We start from the raw sequence: 9,418 nt of genomic DNA, 5'->3' as shown, positions 1-9,418 counted from the left end.
TGGGGCCGGGCAGGACAGACTGGGCAGCCGGAGCTCTTGCTCTCTTTCCTGAGTAAAGCCTTCTCACTCGTCTGCCTTTGGGTAGTTTCCAGAGCCCCAGAGGGACTGTTTTTGACCATTTTTCCTGAGGTTTGTGGGGGAAGGACTTGCTGATGGTTTCATACCACTGTAGCTGGAAGTTTGGTCTCTTTAAGGGATTTAAAAATTTTTAAACTCTCCCCCACCCATGGGCCTTGACCTGGCCTGCTTCATTCACCTGCTTTATCTGCCCAGCCAGAAGGCTTTACAGTTTACGGGGTCCACAGCGGTGGCGCCAGGACACTGTCCTGAAAGTGCAATGGAATTTGTACACAGTAATAATCCTTCCTCAAATATTTGCCCTACCCTAAGGCCTCCACTAGATCCTCTCTGATAGGAAAGAACAGAGGACAAGATCCTCGTCCTCACGGCTTTTTGAAACACTGGGGCTGGCCGGGGGAAGAGGGGAGATGGTATCTCAGGTGGAGGACACACAGACCCTTTCCAACTACATGTTGGAAACATGTGCCTAACTTTTAGGCACTTTCACTTAGATACTTGGAATGAAATTGCTTCAGTTAGAATAAACTGGTGCAGCCCCGAAAGGAGAGAATTTGGGGTGCTGCATGGGCTGGAGTGCTCGATGTCACCTTGCAGCTGGTGGAGGGTAGATTCGGCAGAGGATGCTGAATACGCTGGAAGAGCCTCGGGTTCCACGCCCACCCTGAACCCTGCAGCTGTGCGACTGGGGCAGCCCCTTTACCTCTCTGAGCAATCGATTTCTGCAGCGATAGAGTAAGGAAGGGGTAGGGGAAAAGGGGAAAGGGGAAGTCATTTTTGGCTCAAACGTTCTGTGGTTCTTAGGGAGAAGAAGGGGTCCTTTCTCCCACACGCAGTCTCTAGAAGACATGATGACCTTTAATCTTTTGATCCTACCACATCGGGGGAAGCATGGTCACCCAGAGTTGCCCCCAACAACTGATCTCCAGAATGGTTTAAGCAATGGTTAAAACCCTTAATGGTTTTAAATTTATTACAGTATAATGTTTTGAAAACCCAGTGAAAGTTGTGACTTTTTTTTTTTTTTTTTTTTGTAGAGACAGAGTCTCATTTTATCGCCCTCGGTAGAGTGCTATGGCGTCACAGCAACCTCCAGCTCCTGGGCTTAGGTGATTCTCTTGCCTCAGCCTCCCGTAGCTGGGACTACAGGCACCCACCACAATGCCTGGCTATTTTTTTTTTGTTGCAATTTGGCAAGGGCTGGGTTCGAACCTACCAGCCTCAGCATATGGGGCCGGCACCCTACCCAAGGCTTCCTATTCATTTTAGAACAGTCAAAAAAAAAAGAGAGAGAGAGGGTGGCACCCATGGCTCAAAAGGGTAGGGCGCTGGTCCCATATGCCATTGGGGGCAGGTTCAAACCCAACCCTGGCCAAAAAAAAAGAGAGAGAGAGAAGTAGGGTGGCTGTGGTAGTTCAGTGGGTAGGGCACCAGCCACATACACCCAAGCTGGTGAGTTTGAACATAGCCCGGGTCTGCCAAACAACAATGACAACTACAACAAAAAAAAAATAGCCAGGCGTTGTGGCGGGCGCCTGTGGACCCAGCTACCTGGGAGGCAGAGGCTAGAGGATCACTTAAGCCCAAGAATTGGAGGTTACTGTGAGCTGTGACGCCCTGGCACTCTACTGAGGGTGACATAGTGAGACTCTGTCTCAAAAAGAAGAAAAGAAGGAAAGGTTTGAATTAAAAACTAGACCTAGAAAATTCTGCTATAGAAAATGGAGACAGTTCATCGCTAAGAAAGGCAGACCAGGGAGCATGAAAACCTCGCTTTCTACGGAACCCAGGCCCAAAGGAGAAATGGCAAATTACGGGCATTAATATTTATCACAGCCAAGGCAGGAAAAAATGCAGGAAATGATTAGCAAGCCTGCGACAGCAATTATAACCAGACAGGAAGCTGCGCTGGGAAGTTCATCTCATTAGTTAATTTGAGGGCAAAACTCTGGGGGGACATTCTGCTGCCTCAAGGGAACCTTTCATCCCTCAGTGAGAAGCGTCCTCAGAGATGGTCTCTCTTCGGGCCCCTTTTGGAAAGTGGAGAAGGGATTTGGGCAGGAGAAGAGAGCATTTTTATTTGAACTCTTGGACATTCGTGTGTGGTGTTTATTTTGAAATTAGATTGAAGCATTTTGTAAAAGCAGCAGCATACTGGAACAAACACGTGTCTGACAGGCACCAGGGCCTGGAGTAGGGGAGGCAGGACCCCGTGGCCAGCGGGGCTGCTCACGATGCCCAGAGCAAGAGGATGGAAAGGCCCAGATCACAGAGCACCGGGGCAGGACACTGACCCACAGTCCCTCATATCACTCTCTTGCCTTTTGCCACCAACTCTCTGCCTTCCCTTCTGAATTCCTCTAGAAGAAGAGAGATTTTTTCTTTTACTCTCCCACTGCCAGGTTTATGGCTGAGATGCCTGCAACAAAAGACCGACTGACTTCTCAGAAGAGTAGAACCAGATTTATTCAACGTAAGCTTTACGTGACGCAGAGCCTTCAGAAATAAAGACCCACGGAAACGGGGAAATCTGAGCCATTTTATGAACACTAACTGGAGGACAAAGGGGTATGATGTAACGGTAATAAACTGGGGGAACCCAACTAGGCTTGTTTGATCAAGTTCTTGGCACCTCTGTGTGACATTCCTTTCCTCTAGGAACAGGATAGGACACCCGCCACCTGAGATCTACAAGGGAGGAGAGAGAGAAGCCCAAAGAATGGGCATCCCAGGTATATGACTGCCATATTTGGGGGTAGCATGTCCTGAACCCCATCAGTAACCCCTTAGTCTCTTCCCTACCCCCTTCAATCTGGTTTCCATCCACACCAGTGAAGTTCCATCTCTACCGATGAGGTTTTTATTTCACCAATTAAACGGTGACTCTGTTCCCGGTGCTAAGGGGAATGAGCACATGACCCCTGCTTCAAAGGGATCAAAGTGTTTTGGACGGCCTGTGGGTGCTGAGTGGGCTGGTGTAGAAAGAACCACCCACCAGACAGGACACTGCAAGTGCTATGGGAAGATGGGGGGGGGAGGGGCAGCAGAGGCGGCTAGGGACACTCTGAAACCTTCACGGAGGAGGTCCGTTCTAAGCTGAGCCTCAGAGGACCAGCGAGATTTCTAGTAAGACAGGATGAGAGCAGCCTGGGCCAGCCCGGAGCGGGAAGCACAGGAAGAGTTCAGAGCACAACACAGTCACAAGTGACTAAGGGAAGCAGGGACAAGAGTGAAGCAGGAATGCGGGGGCCAGACAGAGGATCACAGAGGTAGAGAGGTCGAATTTGGGGAGCCACCGAGTGCTTCTGAGCAGGACTGGAGGAGTCTGAGGGGTTTATAGGCAGCAGTGACACCCCACACACGGGGGCTCAGTTCCAGCATTTCCACTTATTAGTAACAAAGGAACTGAGTCACTATGACAGCAGCAACACGGCCCTGGAATCCTTTGATGCCAAGCCCGTCAGTCTTTTTCCACTAATGAAGAAAAGAAAGACGTAATTCAATGGCCTGGCTCATCAGTAATTGACTACAGAATCCTCACACGAGCAGGGTCAGAAGGTTCTATGCTGAGCCTCCCACGGAGAAAGAAGGAAACAGCCTCTTTGCTGCCCAACGCGGACACGCCACGCAAGCCAGCCTTGTGTTGAGGGTCTGGTCATTTCTGTCCCCTACCTGAAGGGCAGGAGCTCCTCCAGCCGTCTTTAGGGAGTCTGGGGCATCTTGCCTCAAGTTCTCATCCCCAGTTCTCTCCCATTTTGACTTTTGCAAGAATTGGGTCATCAAGGAACCATCTGGAAGTGACTGCCAAGGCAGCTTCTTCCCCAGAGCACAGCACTTGCTTCTCCTGGGAGGCAAAAGGCCCTCAGATAGCAAACAGTGCTGTCAGCAGATAGTGATCAGACCCAGAAAAGGTGGCCAGGCACAGGCCGGTGCTGAAATGTCACACTACCTTGGCACGCTCTGATCCTCCTGTTTCAGTTACGAGATACTTTTTCACTCATTTAAAGACATCCAGCCAAGCCACCCAGTGGCGTCTCTTTGTTGAGCAAGAAGACAGAGCCTCGTGTATTAAAAAAATAGATTTAAACATTATTTCCCCCTAATCCAATGGCTATGGCTTGTTTCAATTAAAGGAAAAATATTCTGCTGGGGAAAAAAAGAATTATAGTGTGCTGTTGTATCACTGCCTTATTTTAATAACACACTGTTTACACAGCAACCCCACCTGTCAGCCAGGGTTGCTAAATGAACAAAGATCTTTTTTGTTGTTGTTGCCCTGGGTAGAGTGCTGTGGTGTCACAGCTCACAGCAACCTCCAACTCTTGGGCTTAAGCAATTCTCTTGCCTCATTCTCCCAAGTAGCTGGGACTACAGGTGCCCACCACAACACCTGGCTATTTTTTGGTTGTAGTTGTCCTTGTTGTATGGCAGGCCCAGCCTGGGCTCAAACCTGCCACCTTCCGTCTATGTGGCTGGCACTCTAGCCGCTGAGCTACAGGCACTGAGCTTGTATAAAAATCTTTTAATGAAGAAAACTGGGGTCAGATATCATGACTTTCTCCAGGTTTTCTGGGGTTCTCAGTCTCAGTCACAGACGCCAAGCATTTTTTTTCTTTTTGTTTAAGATAGAGTCTCACTCTGTCACCCAGGCGAGAGTGAAGTGGATCATCACAGCTCACAGCAACCTCAAACTCTTGAGCTCCAGCGATCCTCTTGCCCCAGCCTCCTGAGTAGCTGGGACCACAGGTGCCTGCCACCACACCTGCCTACTTTTTCTACTTTTAGTAGAGATGGGGTCCACTCTTGCTAAGTTTAGTCTCAAACTCCTGAGCTCAAGCAATCCACCCATCTTGGCCTTCCAGAGTGATTACAAGAGGAAGCCCCTGTGCCTGGCCCTCATATACCATCAGACAGGTGGATGCCCCTAATGCCCTGAGGGCGAGTTTGCCCTAATGCCCCGAGGGCAGATGCCCTAACGCCCTGAGGCCAAGTTTGCCCTAATGCCCTAAGGGCGGATGCCCCTAACACCCCGAGGGCGAGTTTGCCCTTGTGCCCTGAGGGCGGATGCTCCGAACGCCCTGAGGGCGAGTTTGCCCTTGCACCCTGATAGCAGATGCCTCTAATGCCCCAAGGGTGGGTTTGCCCTAATGCCCTGAGGGTGGATGCCCCTAATGCCCTGAGGGTGAGTTTGCCCTTGCGCCCTGAGAGAGGATGCCTCTAATGCCCTGAGGGCGAGTTGGCCCTTGCACCCTGCTGGGGTGACAAGAGGGAGCTCCTGTGCCCGGCCCTCATATACTCTCAGACAGAGGGATCATTGTAAGCCCACTGCTCTCTGCTTCTCACCAGAGCCTGCCTTCCACGAATCTGTGGTTACCTGGCCTAGCAATATGTTTTTATGCATTTGATTTCTATAAAGCTAATTAAGGGATTTGTGCTCATGTTGCTGACTATTTTTGAGGTTATTAAATTAGTATTGGGAAAAAGTACAACCTTTATGAGAGTTTAAGGAATAGTAATAAACATTAGAAATGCGGAAATCTCATTAGAAATGTGGAAATCTCACCTTATTAAATATTCATGTAAGGCAAGACAGCCGAGAAGATGCTTAGAGGGAGGGCAACAGGAATAATAAAAACAAAATAAAATGGAAGCTATGTCTCTTAGCAAAAGGTTGAGGACTACACAAAAAACCATTAAGATTTTGATGGAAAGCATTAAAAATTTTTGCAAGTGTTTCGTAAAGAATTATTGCATACCAAATACAAAGTACTGTGATATACATATGGAAAGATTCTGTACGGCCATATATCAAATAAATACCAAATAATTTTATGGGCATAGCCAATGAAGGTAAAGAGTAATTTTTTCTTCTTTTTGAGACAGAGTCTCTGTCTGTTGCCTTGGGTAGAGTGCCATGGTGTCATTGCTCATAACAACTTCAAATTCCTGGGCCTCAGGTATTCCTCTTGCTTCAGCCTTCCGAGTAGCTGGCACTACAGGTACCCGCCACAATGCCCTGCTAGTTTTTTCTATTTTTGGTAGAGATGGGGTCTTGCTCTTGCTCAGGCTGGTCTTGAACTCCTGAGCTCAAGCCATCTACCTGCTTTGGCCTCCTGGAGTGCTGGGATTAAACGAGTGAGCCACCATGCTGGACGTAAAGCATCATTTCTCCCCCAGACAGACTAAAGCTCTGTGTTCAAGCAAAAGCACGGAAACAACAAAGAGAATGTGCTACCAGATTCATACGAGGCAGACATCATTTGGCATGTCATCAGAATCATTTTATACATCCTCTACGTTTCTTTGGAAGCCCTTAAATGTCAGAAGTGACAAAAAAAGCACAGGTCATTCAGGGGAGATGCAGAGTCTCCTTCTGAGCCCCAAAGCATTTGGAGATCACGTGGTAAATACTGTGAATACCCACAGTGGCCCGTCGAGTGCCCTCACATCTGTGAAGAACAGGCACCAAATGTCATAGCTCGATGTCCTGTACGTGAATATCATATAATTCAAGTAGCCCCATAGCCTCCAACTTATTTAATGTCAGAATAAAATGACTTTAGGAATCACAATAGCAGCATCCAGAAACCCTCCCCTATTTCCCAAACGTATCCAAGAGCAAAAGTATCGCTTGGAGAAAGTATTGCTTTCTCCATGCTGTCACTGACATCTCTGCTGTCCTCCAAACCTCCAGTCCCAGCTCTGTGTTAGCCTGTGCTGGCTTTCCTAGAAATGACGGGATAGGACCCATTACTATGGGAGAGCGGCTAATGCCAGCCTGGTGTCACCAAAACTTTGGGAACAGCAGCCAGAATTTGCAAGCCCTTCACATGCAAGTCTGGAGCATGTCTCACGTAGGGGACACTTGCTTTTCATGTCTTCCACACACAGGTCCTGAGCTTCCATGTCAATGCCCGCCACCCTCCCTGCCTCCCTTCCTTCTCCACCAGTGATTTTCAACGGGTGTGCTGTGTGACAATGTTAGGCGTGCCATGAAACTTTTTAAAGATCATTGATTAAATTGTTTTCAAAAGAAGTTCAAAGCACAGTTAAGTGTATATATATATGTTTTTTTACTCTTTTTTGATCAACATAATTTAACTGCCACAGAAGTTAACTACAGGTTCAAGTGTGCCATGATATAAAAAAGTTGAAAACCACTTTTCCTTCTGTTTCCTTCTTCCTAACCCCTCTCCAAGATGCCCAAGGATCTGCTCCTGTTTCTACACCAGTCAGAAAGATTTCACTTCTTTTCTGTTTATTCTTTTCCCGTCCCAGAGACGGGAGAACCTTGCCTTTCACAACCAAGGGGGTGATGGATGAAGGAATGAATTTAATGAGTGAGAGACTCAGCAGAAGCGGAAATCGGAAAACAAGGTTCCCAAGAGGAAGGAGAGGAGGCATTCAGCTTGTTAAATGAAACAAAGAACGCTCAGTGGTAGAGGTAACATCTGAGGCCACCTCAAATGCCACCTCCCCCGCCCTTGGGGCGCAAGGGCAAACTCGCCCTCAGGGCGCAAGAACAAAGTTGCCCTTTGGGGCATTAGGGGAATCCCGCGGGGCATAAGGCAAACTGCCCTCGGGGCATCAGGGGAATCCGCCCTCAGGGCATTAAGGCAAGCTCGCCCTTGGGGCATTAGGGAAATCCACCCTCTCAGCTAGGGGAATCTGCCCTCAGGGCGTTAGGGCAACCAGGAACCTGCCAGGAACCTGCCGGGAACCTGGTAAAGGGCCAGTTCAGAGTTGCTGGCCGTCAGGCCTTGAAGGCCAACATGTTCCTCGTGCCTGGTAATTTCTTGAATGTGAAATGCACACGATGGTAAGGAGCTTTGGCTCTTAGATTCATTCCTCTGCCGTAATCTTAGGACATCAGGAAACAGCCCGCTTCTGATGGTGAATCACAGCCTGGGGTGCAAGCTCCCCTTGAAAATGTTGAAACTCTCTCTAGGAAAAGTTTTATCTTTTAAAAATTATATTTATCAATTTAGAAATTGAAATAAAATGTTGAAATTCTCCAAGAATTGTCAATAAGGGTCCTCCATCCTCCCCTTCAACCCATATTGGAACTGGAAAACACAATGGCAACCAGTGCGCCAAAGCCTGGTCACTCCTACAGGCCCTGCAGGGACCTGGGGGCTGGTCTGCAAGGCTGAAGGGCTCATCTGGGTGTTGCTGTCATGCCAAGTGGTCAGCAATCCTGTCAGGACTCTTTGGTCCTGACTCTGCTCTGGGGAGAAAAGCTGACTCACAATTCAGGAAATGTACACCCTTAAGTTCAGGGTCAGATCAGAGGGGAAATTGTCTTGAGTTGCAATTGAATTATATGAAAAAATGCTGTGCCCTCAAACCTGGATATCTGGTATAATAAAATGTTTTAACAGAAATGAGTTGACACCAATTCAACATCACAGACCAGTAGCACAGACCATACATGCCCACTCCTTGGCTCACTGAGCTCATCTTCCCTTTCTTAAGAGGCACTGTGTATGTCTATACCCCAAACAGGACTGAGCCCTTTGGTCCCTGCTCTCACCTGGCACTCACCTGGGGCCAGTTTCAACCCATATGCAAATCTCCTGGAAACAAGTTTCACTCCCAAAGTACAGAGGGTGTGGGGGGGGAAGGGGGCTTACAAAAGGCAGGTGGAAGCTGCAAATGGTTAAATGCCTAGGCCTCCTAAGAGCAACTGCCCAGTCTCCCTAGACACCACAGGGTCCCAGGCCATTTTCAAAATCCACAGAAGAGATGTTCAGGCCAGGTTTATTGAAATGGGAGGGTGACCTGCCTGGGCAGTGCAAAGATCGCATCTCCCTCCCCACCCCACAGTTAGAAAGGGCTTGAAGGGTGGGCTTGCCTGTCAGCGTAGGAACTTTTAGCTGGAACTTCTCCTGGGGTGGGTTAGCCACACCCTTTGTATCTTGTCTTAGGAGGAGAGAAGAAGGAAGAAGAATAGGAAAGGTTTGTGTGTGGCTGCCTTGGGCTCCCCACAATCTGTAAACCAAAAGCCAGTCACACGGATTACAGAAGCAAAATGCATTCCCTCAAGCCACGTGGTAACCACCCACTGCCGCTCAGGTTTATCTCTGGGGAATGCAGTTCATCCTACCTACCTGTCATAGCATTTACAGAATCACTTATATTCTACCTGTGGCCTCTAATGCCCTGAGGGCCAGTTTGCCCTTGTGCCCTGCAGCAGGTGCCCCTAATGCCCTGAGGGCAGAGGCCCCTAATGCCCTGAGGGCGAGTTTGCCCTTGTGCCCTACCTACCTGTCATAGCATTTACAGAATCACTTATATTCTATCTGTGGCCTCTAATGCCCTGAGGGCCAGTTTGCCCTTG

The sequence above is a fragment of the Otolemur garnettii genome, unplaced genomic scaffold (assembly GCF_000181295.1).
Source record: "Otolemur garnettii isolate 467f Iridium unplaced genomic scaffold, OtoGar3 scaffold00019, whole genome shotgun sequence".
NCBI lineage: Eukaryota > Metazoa > Chordata > Mammalia > Primates > Galagidae > Otolemur > Otolemur garnettii.
Note: the sequence above shows the minus strand (reverse complement) of the source record.